This window comes from Dendropsophus ebraccatus, chromosome 4 (genome assembly GCF_027789765.1).
Source record: "Dendropsophus ebraccatus isolate aDenEbr1 chromosome 4, aDenEbr1.pat, whole genome shotgun sequence".
In the NCBI taxonomy this organism is placed as follows: domain Eukaryota; kingdom Metazoa; phylum Chordata; class Amphibia; order Anura; family Hylidae; genus Dendropsophus; species Dendropsophus ebraccatus.
In genome coordinates this window covers 25,425,160-25,438,336 of record NC_091457.1, presented here as the reverse complement: position 1 = coordinate 25,438,336, position 13,177 = coordinate 25,425,160, and the positions used below count along the sequence as shown (strand labels likewise).

General features: G+C 47.0%; 28 non-coding genes across 28 annotated transcripts; all 28 read left to right on the top strand.

The window, feature by feature from the left end:
* Nucleotides 1–514: 514 nt before the first annotated feature.
* On the top strand, nt 515–586 carry TRNAA-UGC (transfer RNA alanine (anticodon UGC)). Its single transcript has one exon. It is a non-coding gene; the product is annotated as a tRNA-Ala (tRNA).
* A 130-nt stretch (nt 587–716) lies between these two features.
* Nucleotides 717–788, top strand: TRNAA-CGC (transfer RNA alanine (anticodon CGC)). Its single transcript has one exon. It is a non-coding gene; the product is annotated as a tRNA-Ala (tRNA).
* Nucleotides 789–1,345: 557 nt separating this feature from the next.
* On the top strand, nt 1,346–1,417 carry TRNAA-UGC (transfer RNA alanine (anticodon UGC)). Its single transcript has one exon. It is a non-coding gene; the product is annotated as a tRNA-Ala (tRNA).
* A 130-nt stretch (nt 1,418–1,547) lies between these two features.
* TRNAA-CGC (transfer RNA alanine (anticodon CGC)) lies at nt 1,548–1,619 on the top strand. Its single transcript has one exon. It is a non-coding gene; the product is annotated as a tRNA-Ala (tRNA).
* Nucleotides 1,620–2,177: 558 nt separating this feature from the next.
* Nucleotides 2,178–2,249, top strand: TRNAA-UGC (transfer RNA alanine (anticodon UGC)). The gene has a single exon. It is a non-coding gene; the product is annotated as a tRNA-Ala (tRNA).
* A 130-nt stretch (nt 2,250–2,379) lies between these two features.
* On the top strand, nt 2,380–2,451 carry TRNAA-CGC (transfer RNA alanine (anticodon CGC)). The gene has a single exon. It is a non-coding gene; the product is annotated as a tRNA-Ala (tRNA).
* A 558-nt stretch (nt 2,452–3,009) lies between these two features.
* TRNAA-UGC (transfer RNA alanine (anticodon UGC)) lies at nt 3,010–3,081 on the top strand. Its single transcript has one exon. It is a non-coding gene; the product is annotated as a tRNA-Ala (tRNA).
* Nucleotides 3,082–3,211: 130 nt separating this feature from the next.
* Nucleotides 3,212–3,283, top strand: TRNAA-CGC (transfer RNA alanine (anticodon CGC)). The gene has a single exon. It is a non-coding gene; the product is annotated as a tRNA-Ala (tRNA).
* A 558-nt stretch (nt 3,284–3,841) lies between these two features.
* Nucleotides 3,842–3,913, top strand: TRNAA-UGC (transfer RNA alanine (anticodon UGC)). Its single transcript has one exon. It is a non-coding gene; the product is annotated as a tRNA-Ala (tRNA).
* Nucleotides 3,914–4,043: 130 nt separating this feature from the next.
* TRNAA-CGC (transfer RNA alanine (anticodon CGC)) lies at nt 4,044–4,115 on the top strand. Its single transcript has one exon. It is a non-coding gene; the product is annotated as a tRNA-Ala (tRNA).
* Nucleotides 4,116–4,673: 558 nt separating this feature from the next.
* TRNAA-UGC (transfer RNA alanine (anticodon UGC)) lies at nt 4,674–4,745 on the top strand. The gene has a single exon. It is a non-coding gene; the product is annotated as a tRNA-Ala (tRNA).
* A 130-nt stretch (nt 4,746–4,875) lies between these two features.
* TRNAA-CGC (transfer RNA alanine (anticodon CGC)) lies at nt 4,876–4,947 on the top strand. The gene has a single exon. It is a non-coding gene; the product is annotated as a tRNA-Ala (tRNA).
* Nucleotides 4,948–5,505: 558 nt separating this feature from the next.
* Nucleotides 5,506–5,577, top strand: TRNAA-UGC (transfer RNA alanine (anticodon UGC)). Its single transcript has one exon. It is a non-coding gene; the product is annotated as a tRNA-Ala (tRNA).
* Nucleotides 5,578–5,707: 130 nt separating this feature from the next.
* On the top strand, nt 5,708–5,779 carry TRNAA-CGC (transfer RNA alanine (anticodon CGC)). The gene has a single exon. It is a non-coding gene; the product is annotated as a tRNA-Ala (tRNA).
* A 557-nt stretch (nt 5,780–6,336) lies between these two features.
* TRNAA-UGC (transfer RNA alanine (anticodon UGC)) lies at nt 6,337–6,408 on the top strand. Its single transcript has one exon. It is a non-coding gene; the product is annotated as a tRNA-Ala (tRNA).
* Nucleotides 6,409–6,538: 130 nt separating this feature from the next.
* On the top strand, nt 6,539–6,610 carry TRNAA-CGC (transfer RNA alanine (anticodon CGC)). Its single transcript has one exon. It is a non-coding gene; the product is annotated as a tRNA-Ala (tRNA).
* A 1,140-nt stretch (nt 6,611–7,750) lies between these two features.
* TRNAA-UGC (transfer RNA alanine (anticodon UGC)) lies at nt 7,751–7,822 on the top strand. The gene has a single exon. It is a non-coding gene; the product is annotated as a tRNA-Ala (tRNA).
* A 130-nt stretch (nt 7,823–7,952) lies between these two features.
* TRNAA-CGC (transfer RNA alanine (anticodon CGC)) lies at nt 7,953–8,024 on the top strand. Its single transcript has one exon. It is a non-coding gene; the product is annotated as a tRNA-Ala (tRNA).
* A 558-nt stretch (nt 8,025–8,582) lies between these two features.
* TRNAA-UGC (transfer RNA alanine (anticodon UGC)) lies at nt 8,583–8,654 on the top strand. Its single transcript has one exon. It is a non-coding gene; the product is annotated as a tRNA-Ala (tRNA).
* Nucleotides 8,655–8,784: 130 nt separating this feature from the next.
* Nucleotides 8,785–8,856, top strand: TRNAA-CGC (transfer RNA alanine (anticodon CGC)). Its single transcript has one exon. It is a non-coding gene; the product is annotated as a tRNA-Ala (tRNA).
* Nucleotides 8,857–9,414: 558 nt separating this feature from the next.
* Nucleotides 9,415–9,486, top strand: TRNAT-UGU (transfer RNA threonine (anticodon UGU)). The gene has a single exon. It is a non-coding gene; the product is annotated as a tRNA-Thr (tRNA).
* Nucleotides 9,487–9,616: 130 nt separating this feature from the next.
* Nucleotides 9,617–9,688, top strand: TRNAA-CGC (transfer RNA alanine (anticodon CGC)). The gene has a single exon. It is a non-coding gene; the product is annotated as a tRNA-Ala (tRNA).
* Nucleotides 9,689–10,827: 1,139 nt separating this feature from the next.
* Nucleotides 10,828–10,899, top strand: TRNAA-UGC (transfer RNA alanine (anticodon UGC)). Its single transcript has one exon. It is a non-coding gene; the product is annotated as a tRNA-Ala (tRNA).
* A 130-nt stretch (nt 10,900–11,029) lies between these two features.
* Nucleotides 11,030–11,101, top strand: TRNAA-CGC (transfer RNA alanine (anticodon CGC)). Its single transcript has one exon. It is a non-coding gene; the product is annotated as a tRNA-Ala (tRNA).
* A 559-nt stretch (nt 11,102–11,660) lies between these two features.
* On the top strand, nt 11,661–11,732 carry TRNAA-UGC (transfer RNA alanine (anticodon UGC)). Its single transcript has one exon. It is a non-coding gene; the product is annotated as a tRNA-Ala (tRNA).
* A 130-nt stretch (nt 11,733–11,862) lies between these two features.
* TRNAA-CGC (transfer RNA alanine (anticodon CGC)) lies at nt 11,863–11,934 on the top strand. Its single transcript has one exon. It is a non-coding gene; the product is annotated as a tRNA-Ala (tRNA).
* A 558-nt stretch (nt 11,935–12,492) lies between these two features.
* On the top strand, nt 12,493–12,564 carry TRNAT-UGU (transfer RNA threonine (anticodon UGU)). Its single transcript has one exon. It is a non-coding gene; the product is annotated as a tRNA-Thr (tRNA).
* A 130-nt stretch (nt 12,565–12,694) lies between these two features.
* On the top strand, nt 12,695–12,766 carry TRNAA-CGC (transfer RNA alanine (anticodon CGC)). Its single transcript has one exon. It is a non-coding gene; the product is annotated as a tRNA-Ala (tRNA).
* The last annotated feature ends 411 nt before the right edge of the window (nt 12,767–13,177 follow it).

Below are 13,177 nucleotides of genomic sequence, written 5' to 3'. Positions count from 1 at the left end.
TCACGTGGCACACTTTGAAGCTGGCTTACGTGACCTCCTTGCACAGACCCTTATGCCAGTTTGCTGATTAGTACAATATACACCCAAAAAGTCCAAACGTAAGGGAGCATTTAAGAAGCGTCACTACCTTAAGTAGCTTTCTTTGCCATTACCCGGGGTAGAGAAGGCTTTGGTGCCAAGTAATGCGCCAAACTTCACAGCTACAGTTAAGCCACACCATATTTGCTGACTTGCTTTATTTTACCCGGGAAACCATATCTTTACACCAGGGGCCGATTTTGGACACTGGGTTGTCATTAAACTGAGTTGCAGTGCAGCACTTGAAACGTGTGACAGGACGGAAAAGGCTAAGTAGACTACCTTTTTAGGCAGAAATGGGTGGACCAGTATTTTTAAACAGAAGGAAAAGAAGTGACATTTTTTTGGAAAGGCTGTTTGGCAACAAGGTAGATGCCGAATTAGCCTGTAAACTGCTATCGGCCGATCGGAACCTAATTTGAAGAAGCTTGCGAAGGGGGATGTAGCTCAGTGGTAGAGCGCACGCTTTGCATGTGTGAGGCCCCGGGTTCAATCCCCGGCATCTCCACTTTGTCTTTTATGCACATGGAATTACTGCAAAGCTGTGTCTCTCAATCTCTTCCCGCGTAGCTCTTTCCGCGATAGTTAAATAAAGTCTGTCCGTTCCAGCAGGGAATTGGGAGAAAGCACACCACGTAGGGGATGTAGCTCAGTGGTAGAGCGCACGCTTCGCATGTGTGAGGTCCTGGGTTCAATCCCCAGCATCTCCATGGTTTTTGTTCATACGGATCCTACCAACTGGACGAAACTCAAGTCACGTGGCACACTTTGAAGCTGGCTTACGTGACCTCCTTGCACAGACCCTTATGCCAGTTTGCTGATTAGTACAATATACACCCAAAAAGTCCAAACGTAAGGGAGCATTTAAGAAGCGTCACTACCTTAAGTAGCTTTCTTTGCCATTACCCGGGGTAGAGAAGGCTTTGGTGCCAAGTAATGCGCCAAACTTCACAGCTACAGTTAAGCCACACCATATTTGCTGACTTGCTTTATTTTACCCGGGAAACCATATCTTTACACCAGGGGCCGATTTTGGACACTGGGTTGTCATTAAACTGAGTTGCAGTGCAGCACTTGAAACGTGTGACAGGACGGAAAAGGCTAAGTAGACTACCTTTTTAGGCAGAAATGGGTGGACCAGTATTTTTAAACAGAAGGAAAAGAAGTGACATTTTTTTGGAAAGGCTGTTTGGCAACAAGGTAGATGCCGAATTAGCCTGTAAACTGCTATCGGCCGATCGGAACCTTATTTGAGAAGCTTGCGAAGGGGGATGTAGCTCAGTGGTAGAGCGCACGCTTTGCATGTGTGAGGCCCCGGGTTCAATCCCCGGCATCTCCACTTTGTCTTTTATGCACATGGAATTACTGCAAAGCTGTGTCTCTCAATCTCTTCCCGCGTAGCTCTTTCCGCGATAGTTAAATAAAGTCTGTCCGTTCCAGCAGGGAATTGGGAGAAAGCACACCACGTAGGGGATGTAGCTCAGTGGTAGAGCGCACGCTTCGCATGTGTGAGGTCCTGGGTTCAATCCCCAGCATCTCCATGGTTTTTGTTCATACGGATCCTACCAACTGGACGAAACTCAAGTCACGTGGCACACTTTGAAGCTGGCTTACGTGACCTCCTTGCACAGACCCTTATGCCAGTTTGCTGATTAGTACAATATACACCCAAAAAGTCCAAACGTAAGGGAGCATTTAAGAAGCGTCACTACCTTAAGTAGCTTTCTTTGCCATTACCCGGGGTAGAGAAGGCTTTGGTGCCAAGTAATGCGCCAAACTTCACAGCTACAGTTAAGCCACACCATATTTGCTGACTTGCTTTATTTTACCCGGGAAACCATATCTTTACACCAGGGGCCGATTTTGGACACTGGGTTGTCATTAAACTGAGTTGCAGTGCAGCACTTGAAACGTGTGACAGGACGGAAAAGGCTAAGTAGACTACCTTTTTAGGCAGAAATGGGTGGACCAGTATTTTTAAACAGAAGGAAAAGAAGTGACATTTTTTTGGAAAGGCTGTTTGGCAACAAGGTAGATGCCGAATTAGCCTGTAAACTGCTATCGGCCGATCGGAACCTAATTTGAAGAAGCTTGCGAAGGGGGATGTAGCTCAGTGGTAGAGCGCACGCTTTGCATGTGTGAGGCCCCGGGTTCAATCCCCGGCATCTCCACTTTGTCTTTTATGCACATGGAATTACTGCAAAGCTGTGTCTCTCAATCTCTTCCCGCGTAGCTCTTTCCGCGATAGTTAAATAAAGTCTGTCCGTTCCAGCAGGGAATTGGGAGAAAGCACACCACGTAGGGGATGTAGCTCAGTGGTAGAGCGCACGCTTCGCATGTGTGAGGTCCTGGGTTCAATCCCCAGCATCTCCATGGTTTTTGTTCATACGGATCCTACCAACTGGACGAAACTCAAGTCACGTGGCACACTTTGAAGCTGGCTTACGTGACCTCCTTGCACAGACCCTTATGCCAGTTTGCTGATTAGTACAATATACACCCAAAAAGTCCAAACGTAAGGGAGCATTTAAGAAGCGTCACTACCTTAAGTAGCTTTCTTTGCCATTACCCGGGGTAGAGAAGGCTTTGGTGCCAAGTAATGCGCCAAACTTCACAGCTACAGTTAAGCCACACCATATTTGCTGACTTGCTTTATTTTACCCGGGAAACCATATCTTTACACCAGGGGCCGATTTTGGACACTGGGTTGTCATTAAACTGAGTTGCAGTGCAGCACTTGAAACGTGTGACAGGACGGAAAAGGCTAAGTAGACTACCTTTTTAGGCAGAAATGGGTGGACCAGTATTTTTAAACAGAAGGAAAAGAAGTGACATTTTTTTGGAAAGGCTGTTTGGCAACAAGGTAGATGCCGAATTAGCCTGTAAACTGCTATCGGCCGATCGGAACCTAATTTGAAGAAGCTTGCGAAGGGGGATGTAGCTCAGTGGTAGAGCGCACGCTTTGCATGTGTGAGGCCCCGGGTTCAATCCCCGGCATCTCCACTTTGTCTTTTATGCACATGGAATTACTGCAAAGCTGTGTCTCTCAATCTCTTCCCGCGTAGCTCTTTCCGCGATAGTTAAATAAAGTCTGTCCGTTCCAGCAGGGAATTGGGAGAAAGCACACCACGTAGGGGATGTAGCTCAGTGGTAGAGCGCACGCTTCGCATGTGTGAGGTCCTGGGTTCAATCCCCAGCATCTCCATGGTTTTTGTTCATACGGATCCTACCAACTGGACGAAACTCAAGTCACGTGGCACACTTTGAAGCTGGCTTACGTGACCTCCTTGCACAGACCCTTATGCCAGTTTGCTGATTAGTACAATATACACCCAAAAAGTCCAAACGTAAGGGAGCATTTAAGAAGCGTCACTAACTTAAGTAGCTTTCTTTGCCATTACCCGGGGTAGAGAAGGCTTTGGTGCCAAGTAATGCGCCAAACTTCACAGCTACAGTTAAGCCACACCATATTTGCTGACTTGCTTTATTTTACCCGGGAAACCATATCTTTACACCAGGGGCCGATTTTGGACACTGGGTTGTCATTAAACTGAGTTGCAGTGCAGCACTTGAAACGTGTGACAGGACGGAAAAGGCTAAGTAGACTACCTTTTTAGGCAGAAATGGGTGGACCAGTATTTTTAAACAGAAGGAAAAGAAGTGACATTTTTTTGGAAAGGCTGTTTGGCAACAAGGTAGATGCCGAATTAGCCTGTAAACTGCTATCGGCCGATCGGAACCTTCTTTGGAGAAGCTTGCGAAGGGGGATGTAGCTCAGTGGTAGAGCGCACGCTTTGCATGTGTGAGGCCCCGGGTTCAATCCCCGGCATCTCCACTTTGTCTTTTATGCATATGGAATTACTGCAAAGCTGTGTCTCTCAATCTCTTACCGCGTAGCTCTTTCCGCGATAGTTAAATAAAGTCTGTCCGTTCCAGCAGGGAATTGGGAGAAAGCACACCACGTAGGGGATGTAGCTCAGTGGTAGAGCGCACGCTTCGCATGTGTGAGGTCCTGGGTTCAATCCCCAGCATCTCCATGGTTTTTGTTCATACGGATCCTACCAACTGGACGAAACTCAAGTCACGTGGCACACTTTGAAGCTGGCTTACGTGAACTCCTTGCACAGACCCTTATGCCAGTTTGCTGATTAGTACAATATACACCCAAAAAGTCCAAACGTAAGGGAGCATTTAAGAAGCGTCACTACCTTAAGTAGCTTTCTTTGCCATTACCCGGGGTAGAGAAGGCTTTGGTGCCAAGTAATGCACCAAACTTCACAGCTACAGTTAAGCCACAACATATTTGCTGACTTGCTTTATTTTACCCGGGAAACCATATCTTTACACCAGGGGCCGATTTTGGACACTGGGTTGTCATTAAACTGAGTTGCAGTGCAGCACTTGAAACGTGTGACAGGACGGAAAAGGCTAAGTAGACTACCTTTTTAGGCAGAAATGGGTGGACCAGTATTTTTAAACAGAAGGAAAAGAAGTGACATTTTTTTGGAAAGGCTGTTAGGCAACAAGGTAGATGCCGAATTAGCCTGTAAACTGCTATCGGCCGATCGGAACCTAATTTGAAGAAGCTTGCGAAGGGGGATGTAGCTCAGTGGTAGAGTGCACGCTTTGCATGTGTGAGGCCCCGGGTTCAATCCCCGGCATCTCCACTTTGTCTTTTATGCACATGGAATTACTGCAAAGCTGTGTCTCTCAATCTCTTCCCGCGTAGCTCTTTCCGCGATAGTTAAATAAAGTCTGTCCGTTCCAGCAGGGAATTGGGAGAAAGCACACCACGTAGGGGATGTAGCTCAGTGGTAGAGCGCACGCTTCGCATGTGTGAGGTCCTGGGTTCAATCCCCAGCATCTCCATGGATTTTGTTCATACGGATCCTACCAACTGGACGAAACTCAAGTCACGTGGCACACTTTGAAGCTGGCTTACGTGACCTCCTTGCACAGACCCTTATGCCAGTTTGCTGATTAGTACAATATACACCCAAAAAGTCCAAACGTAAGGGAGCATTTAAGAAGCGTCACTACCTTAAGTAGCTTTCTTTGCCATTACCCGGGGTAGAGAAGGCTTTGGTGCCAAGTAATGCGCCAAACTTCACAGCTACAGTTAAGCCACACCATATTTGCTGACTTGCTTTATTTTACCCGGGAAACCATATCTTTACACCAGGGGCCGATTTTGGACACTGGGTTGTCATTAAACTGAGTTGCAGTGCAGCACTTGAAACGTGTGACAGGACGGAAAAGGCTAAGTAGACTACCTTTTTAGGCAGAAATGGGTGGACCAGTATTTTTAAACAGAAGGAAAAGAAGTGACATTTTTTTGGAAAGGCTGTTTGGCAACAAGGTAGATGCCGAATTAGCCTGTAAACTGCTATCGGCCGATCGGAACCTATTTTGAAGAAGCTTGCGAAGGGGGATGTAGCTCAGTGGTAGAGCGCACGCTTTGCATGTGTGAGGCCCCGGGTTCAATCCCCGGCATCTCCACTTTGTCTTTTATGCACATGGAATTACTGCAAAGCTGTGTCTCTCAATCTCTTCCCGCGTAGCTCTTTCCGCGATAGTTAAATAAAGTCTGTCCGTTCCAGCAGGGAATTGGGAGAAAGCACACCACGTAGGGGATGTAGCTCAGTGGTAGAGCGCACGCTTCGCATGTGTGAGGTCCTGGGTTCAATCCCCAGCATCTCCATGGTTTTTGTTCATACGGATCCTACCAACTGGACGAAACTCAAGTCACGTGGCACACTTTGAAGCTGGCTTACGTGACCTCCTTGCACAGACCCTTATGCCAGTTTGCTGATTAGTACAATATACACCCAAAAAGTCCAAACGTAAGGGAGCATTTAAGAAGCGTCACTACCTTAAGTAGCTTTCTTTGCCATTACCCGGGGTAGAGAAGGCTTTGGTGCCAAGTAATGCGCCAAACTTCACAGCTACAGTTAAGCCACACCATATTTGCTGACTTGCTTTATTTTACCCGGGAAACCATATCTTTACACCAGGGGCCGATTTGGACACTGGGTTGTCATTAAACTGAGTTGCAGTGCAGCACTTGAAACGTGTGACAGGACGGAAAAGGCTAAGTAGACTACCTTTTTAGGCAGAAATGGGTGGACCAGTATTTTTAAACAGAAGGAAAAGAAGTGACATTTTTTTGGAAAGGCTGTTTGGCAACAAGGTAGATGCCGAATTAGCCTGTAAACTGCTATCGGCCGATCGGAACCTTCTTTGGAGAAGCTTGCGAAGGGGGTTGTAGCTCAGTGGTAGAGCGCACGCTTTGCATGTGTGAGGCCCCGGGTTCAATCCCCGGCATCTCCACTTTGTCTTTTATGCATATGGAATTACTGCAAAGCTGTGTCTCTCAATCTCTTCCCGCGTAGCTCTTTCCGCGATAGTTAAATAAAGTCTGTCCGTTCCAGCAGGGAATTGGGAGAAAGCACACCACGTAGGGGATGTAGCTCAGTGGTAGAGCGCACGCTTCGCATGTGTGAGGTCCTGGGTTCAATCCCCAGCATCTCCATGGTTTTTGTTCATACGGATCCTACCAACTGGACGAAACTCAAGTCACGTGGCACACTTTGAAGCTGGCTTACGTGACCTCCTTGCACAGACCCTTATGCCAGTTTGCTGATTAGTACAATATACACCCAAAAAGTCCAAACGTAAGGGAGCATTTAAGAAGCGTCACTACCTTAAGTAGCTTTCTTTGCCATTACCCGGGGTAGAGAAGGCTTTGGTGCCAAGTAATGCACCAAACTTCACAGCTACAGTTAAGCCACAACATATTTGCTGACTTGCTTTATTTTACCCGGGAAACCATATCCTTACACCAGGGGCCGATTTTGGACACTGGGTTGTCATTAAACTGAGTTGCAGTGCAGCACTTGAAACGTGTGACAGGACGGAAAAGGCTAAGTAGACTACCTTTTTAGGCAGAAATGGGTGGACCAGTATTTTTAAACAGAAGGAAAAGAAGTGACATTTTTTTGGAAAGGCTGTTTGGCAACAAGGTAGATGCCGAATTAGCCTGTAAACTGCTATCGGCCGATCGGAACCTTCTTTGGAGAAGCTTGCGAAGGGGGATGTAGCTCAGTGGTAGAGCGCACGCTTTGCATGTGTGAGGCCCCGGGTTCAATCCGTGGCAAGTCACGTGGCACACTTTGAAGCTGGCTTACGTGACCTCCTTGCACAGACCCTTATGCCAGTTTGCTGATTAGTACAATATACACCCAAAAAGTCCAAACGTAAGGGAGCATTTAAGAAGCGTCACTACCTTAAGTAGCTTTCTTTGCCATTACCCGGGGTAGAGAAGGCTTTGGTGCCAAGTAATGCGCCAAACTTCACAGCTACAGTTAAGCCACACCATATTTGCTGACTTGCTTTATTTTACCCGGGAAACCATATCTTTACACCAGGGGCCGATTTTGGACACTGGGTTGTCATTAAACTGAGTTGCAGTGCAGCACTTGAAACGTGTGACAGGACGGAAAAGGCTAAGTAGACTACCTTTTTAGGCAGAAATGGGTGGACCAGTATTTTTAAACAGAAGGAAAAGAAGTGACATTTTTTTGGAAAGGCTGTTTGGCAACAAGGTAGATGCCGAATTAGCCTGTAAACTGCTATCGGCCGATCGGAACCTAATTTAAAGAAGCTTGCGAAGGGGGATGTAGCTCAGTGGTAGAGCGCACGCTTTGCATGTGTGAGGCCCCAGGTTCAATCCCCGGCATCTCCACTTTGTCTTTTATGCACATGGAATTACTGCAAAGCTGTGTCTCTCAATCTCTTCCCGCGTAGCTCTTTCCGCGATAGTTAAATAAAGTCTGTCCGTTCCAGCAGGGAATTGGGAGAAAGCACACCACGTAGGGGATGTAGCTCAGTGGTAGAGCGCACGCTTCGCATGTGTGAGGTCCTGGGTTCAATCCCCAGCATCTCCATGGTTTTTGTTCATACGGATCCTACCAACTGGACGGAACTCAAGTCACGTGGCACACTTTGAAGCTGGCTTACGTGACCTCCTTGCACAGACCCTTATGCCAGTTTGCTGATTAGTACAATATACACCCAAAAAGTCCAAACGTAAGGGAGCATTTAAGAAGCGTCACTACCTTAAGTAGCTTTCTTTGCCATTACCCGGGGTAGAGAAGGCTTTGGTGCCAAGTAATGCACCAAACTTCACAGCTACAGTTAAGCCACAACATATTTGCTGACTTGCTTTATTTTACCCGGGAAACCATATCTTTACACCAGGGGCCGATTTTGGACACTGGGTTGTCATTAAACTGAGTTGCAGTGCAGCACTTGAAACGTGTGACAGGACGGAAAAGGCTAAGTAGACTACCTTTTTAGGCAGAAATGGGTGGACCAGTATTTTTAAACAGAAGGAAACGAAGTGACATTTTTTTGGAAAGGCTGTTTGGCAACAAGGTAGATGCCGAATTAGCCTGTAAACTGCTATCGGCCGATCGGAACCTATTTTGAAGAAGCTTGCGAAGGGGGATGTAGCTCAGTGGTAGAGCGCATGCTTTGCATGTGTGAGGCCCCGGGTTCAATCCCCGGCATCTCCACTTTGTCTTTTATGCACATGGAATTACTGCAAAGCTGTGTCTCTCAATCTCTTCCCGCGTAGCTCTTTCCGCGATAGTTAAATAAAGTCTGTCCGTTCCAGCAGGGAATTGGGAGAAAGCACACCATGTAGGGGATGTAGCTCAGTGGTAGAGCGCACGCTTCGCATGTGTGAGGTCCTGGGTTCAATCCCCAGCATCTCCATGGTTTTTGTTCATACGGATCCTACCAACTGGACGAAACTCAAGTCACGTGGCACACTTTGAAGCTGGCTTACGTGACCTCCTTGCACAGACCCTTATGCCAGTTTGCTGATTAGTACAATATACACCCAAAAAGTCCAAACGTAAGGGAGCATTTAAGAAGCGTCACTAACTTAAGTAGCTTTCTTTGCCATTACCCGGGGTAGAGAAGGTTTTGGTGCCAAGTAATGCGCCAAACTTCACAGCTACAGTTAAGCCACACCATATTTGCTGACTTGCTTTATTTTACCCGGGAAACCATATCTTTACACCAGGGGCCGATTTTGGACACTGGGTTGAAATTAAACTGAGTTGCAGTGCAGCACTTGAAACGTGTGACAGGACGGAAAAGGCTAAGTAGACTACCTTTTTAGGCAGAAATGGGTGGACCAGTATTTTTAAACAGAAGGAAAAGAAGTGACATTTTTTTGGAAAGGCTGTTTGGCAACAAGGTAGATGCCGAATTAGCCTGTAAACTGCTATCGGCCGATCGGAACCTTCTTTGGAGAAGCTTGCGAAGGGGGTTGTAGCTCAGTGGTAGAGCGCACACTTTGTATGTGTGAGGCCCCGGGTTCAATCCCCGGCATCTCCACTTTGTCTTTTATGCATATGGAATTACTGCAAAGCTGTGTCTCTCAATCTCTTCCCGCGTAGCTCTTTCCGCGATAGTTAAATAAAGTCTGTCCGTTCCAGCAGGGAATTGGGAGAAAGCACACCACGTAGGGGATGTAGCTCAGTGGTAGAGCGCACGCTTCGCATGTGTGAGGTCCTGGGTTCAATCCCCAGCATCGCCATGGTTTTTGTTCATACGGATCCTACCAACTGGACGAAACTCAAGTCACGTGGCACACTTTGAAGCTGGCTTACGTGACCTCCTTGCACAGACCCTTATGCCAGTTTGCTGATTAGTACAATATACACCCAAAAAGTCCAAACGTAAGGGAGCATTTAAGAAGCGTCACTACCTTAAGTAGCTTTCTTTGCCATTACCCGGGGTAGAGAAGGCTTTGGTGCCAAGTAATGCACCAAACTTCACAGCTACAGTTAAGCCACAACATATTTGCTGACTTGCTTTATTTTACCCGGTAAACCATATCCTTACACCAGGGGCCGATTTTGGACACTGGGTTGTCATTAAACTGAGTTGCAGTGCAGCACTTGAAACGTGTGACAGGACGGAAAAGGCTAAGTAGACTACCTTTTTAGGCAGAAATGGGTGGACCAGTATTTTTAAACAGAAGGAAAAGAAGTGACATTTTTTTGGAAAGGCTGTTTGGCAACAAGGTAGATGCCGAATTAGCCTGTAAACTGCTATCGGCCGATCGGAACCTTCTTTGGAGAAGCTTGCGAAGGGGGATGTAGCTCAGTGGTAGAGCGCACGCTTTGCATATGTGAGGCCCCGGGTTCAATCCGTGGCAAGTCACGTGGCACACTTTGAAGCTGGCTTACGTGACCTCCTTGCACAGACCCTTATGCCAGTTTGCTGATTAGTACAATATACACCCAAAAAGTCCAACGTAAGGGAGCATTTAAGAAGCGTCACTACCTTAAGTAGCTTTCTTTGCCATTACCCGGGGTAGAGAAGGCTTTGGTGCCAAGTAATGCGCCAAACTTCACAGCTACAGTTAAGCCACACCATATTTGCTGACTTGCTTTATTTTACCCGGGAAACCATATCTTTACACCAGGGGCCGATTTTGGACACTGGGTTGTCATTAAACTGAGTTGCAGTGCAGCACTTGAAACGTGTGACAGGACGGAAAAGGCTAAGTAGACTACCTTTTTAGGCAGAAATGGGTGGACCAGTATTTTTAAACAGAAGGAAAAGAAGTGACATTTTTTTGGAAAGGCTGTTTGGCAACAAGGTAGATGCCGAATTAGCCTGTAAACTGCTATCGGCCGATCGGAACCTAATTTGAAGAAGCTTGCGAAGGGGGATGTAGCTCAGTGGTAGAGCGCACGCTTTGCATGTGTGAGGCCCCGGGTTCAATCCCCGGCATCTCCACTTTGTCTTTTATGCACATGGAATTACTGCAAAGCTGTGTCTCTCAATCTCTTCCCGCGTAGCTCTTTCCGCGATAGTTAAATAAAGTCTGTCCGTTCCAGCAGGGAATTGGGAGAAAGCACACCACGTAGGGGATGTAGCTCAGTGGTAGAGCGCACGCTTCGCATGTGTGAGGTCCTGGGTTCAATCCCCAGCATCTCCATGGTTTTTGTTCATACGGATCCTACCAACTGGACGGAAACTCAAGTCACGTGGCACACTTTGAAGCTGGCTTACGTGACCTCCTTGCACAGACCCTTATGCCAGTTTGCTGATTAGTACAATATACACCCAAAAAGTCCAAACGTAAGGGAGCATTTAAGAAGCGTCACTACCTTAAGTAGCTTTCTTTGCCATTACCCGGGGTAGAGAAGGCTTTGGTGCCAAGTAATGCGCCAAACTTCACAGCTACAGTTAAGCCACACCATATTTGCTGACTTGCTTTATTTTACCCGGGAAACCATATCTTTACACCAGGGGCCGATTTTGGACACTGGGTTGTCATTAAACTGAGTTGCAGTGCAGCACTTGAAACGTGTGACAGGACGGAAAAGGCTAAGTAGACTACCTTTTTAGGCAGAAATGGGTGGACCAGTATTTTTAAACAGAAGGAAAAGAAGTGACATTTTTTTGGAAAGGCTGTTTGGCAACAAGGTAGATGCCGAATTAGCCTGTAAACTGCTATCGGCCGATCGGAACCTAATTTGAAGAAGCTTGCGAAGGGGGATGTAGCTCAGTGGTAGAGCGCACGCTTTGCATGTGTGAGGCCCCGGGTTCAATCCCCGGCATCTCCACTTTGTCTTTTATGCACATGGAATTACTGCAAAGCTGTGTCTCTCAATCTCTTCCCGCGTAGCTCTTTCCGCGATAGTTAAATAAAGTCTGTCCGTTCCAGCAGGGAATTGGGAGAAAGCACACCATGTAGGGGATGTAGCTCAGTGGTAGAGCGCACGCTTCGCATGTGTGAGGTCCTGGGTTCAATCCCCAGCATCTCCATGGTTTTTGTTCATACGGATCCTACCAACTGGACGAAACTCAAGTCACGTGGCACACTTTGAAGCTGGCTTACGTGACCTCCTTGCACAGACCCTTATGCCAGTTTGCTGATTAGTACAATATACACCCAAAAAGTCCAAACGTAAGGGAGCATTTAAGAAGCGTCACTAACTTAAGTAGCTTTCTTTGCCATTACCCGGGGTAGAGAAGGTTTTGGTGCCAAGTAATGCGCCAAACTTCACAGCTACAGTTAAGCCACACCATATTTGCTGACTTGCTTTATTTTACCCGGGAAACCATATCTTTACACCAGGGGCCGATTTTGGACACTGGGTTGAAATTAAACTGAGTTGCAGTGCAGCACTTGAAACGTGTGACAGGACGGAAAAGGCTAAGTAGACTACCTTTTTAGGCAGAAATGGGTGGACCAGTATTTTTAAACAGAAGGAAAAGAAGTGACATTTTTTTGGAAAGGCTGTTTGGCAACAAGGTAGATGCCGAATTAGCCTGTAAACTGCTATCGGCCGATCGGAACCTTCTTTGGAGAAGCTTGCGAAGGGGGTTGTAGCTCAGTGGTAGAGCGCACACTTTGTATGTGTGAGGCCCCGGGTTCAATCCCCGGCATCTCCACTTTGTCTTTTATGCATATGGAATTACTGCAAAGCTGTGTCTCTCAATCTCTTCCCGCGTAGCTCTTTCCGCGATAGTTAAATAAAGTCTGTCCGTTCCAGCAGGGAATTGGGAGAAAGCACACCACGTAGGGGATGTAGCTCAGTGGTAGAGCGCACGCTTCGCATGTGTGAGGTCCTGGGTTCAATCCCCAGCATCGCCATGGTTTTTGTTCATACGGATCCTACCAACTGGACGAAACTCAAGTCACGTGGCACACTTTGAAGCTGGCTTACGTGACCTCCTTGCACAGACCCTTATGCCAGTTTGCTGATTAGTACAATATACACCCAAAAAGTCCAAACGTAAGGGAGCATTTAAGAAGCGTCACTACCTTAAGTAGCTTTCTTTGCCATTACCCGGGGTAGAGAAGGCTTTGGTGCCAAGTAATGCACCAAACTTCACAGCTACAGTTAAGCCACAACATATTTGCTGACTTGCTTTATTTTACCCGGTAAACCATATCCTTACACCAGGGGCCGATTTTGGACACTGGGTTGTCATTAAACTGAGTTGCAGTGCAGCACTTGAAACGTGTGACAGGACGGAAAAGGCTAAGTAGACTACCTTTTTA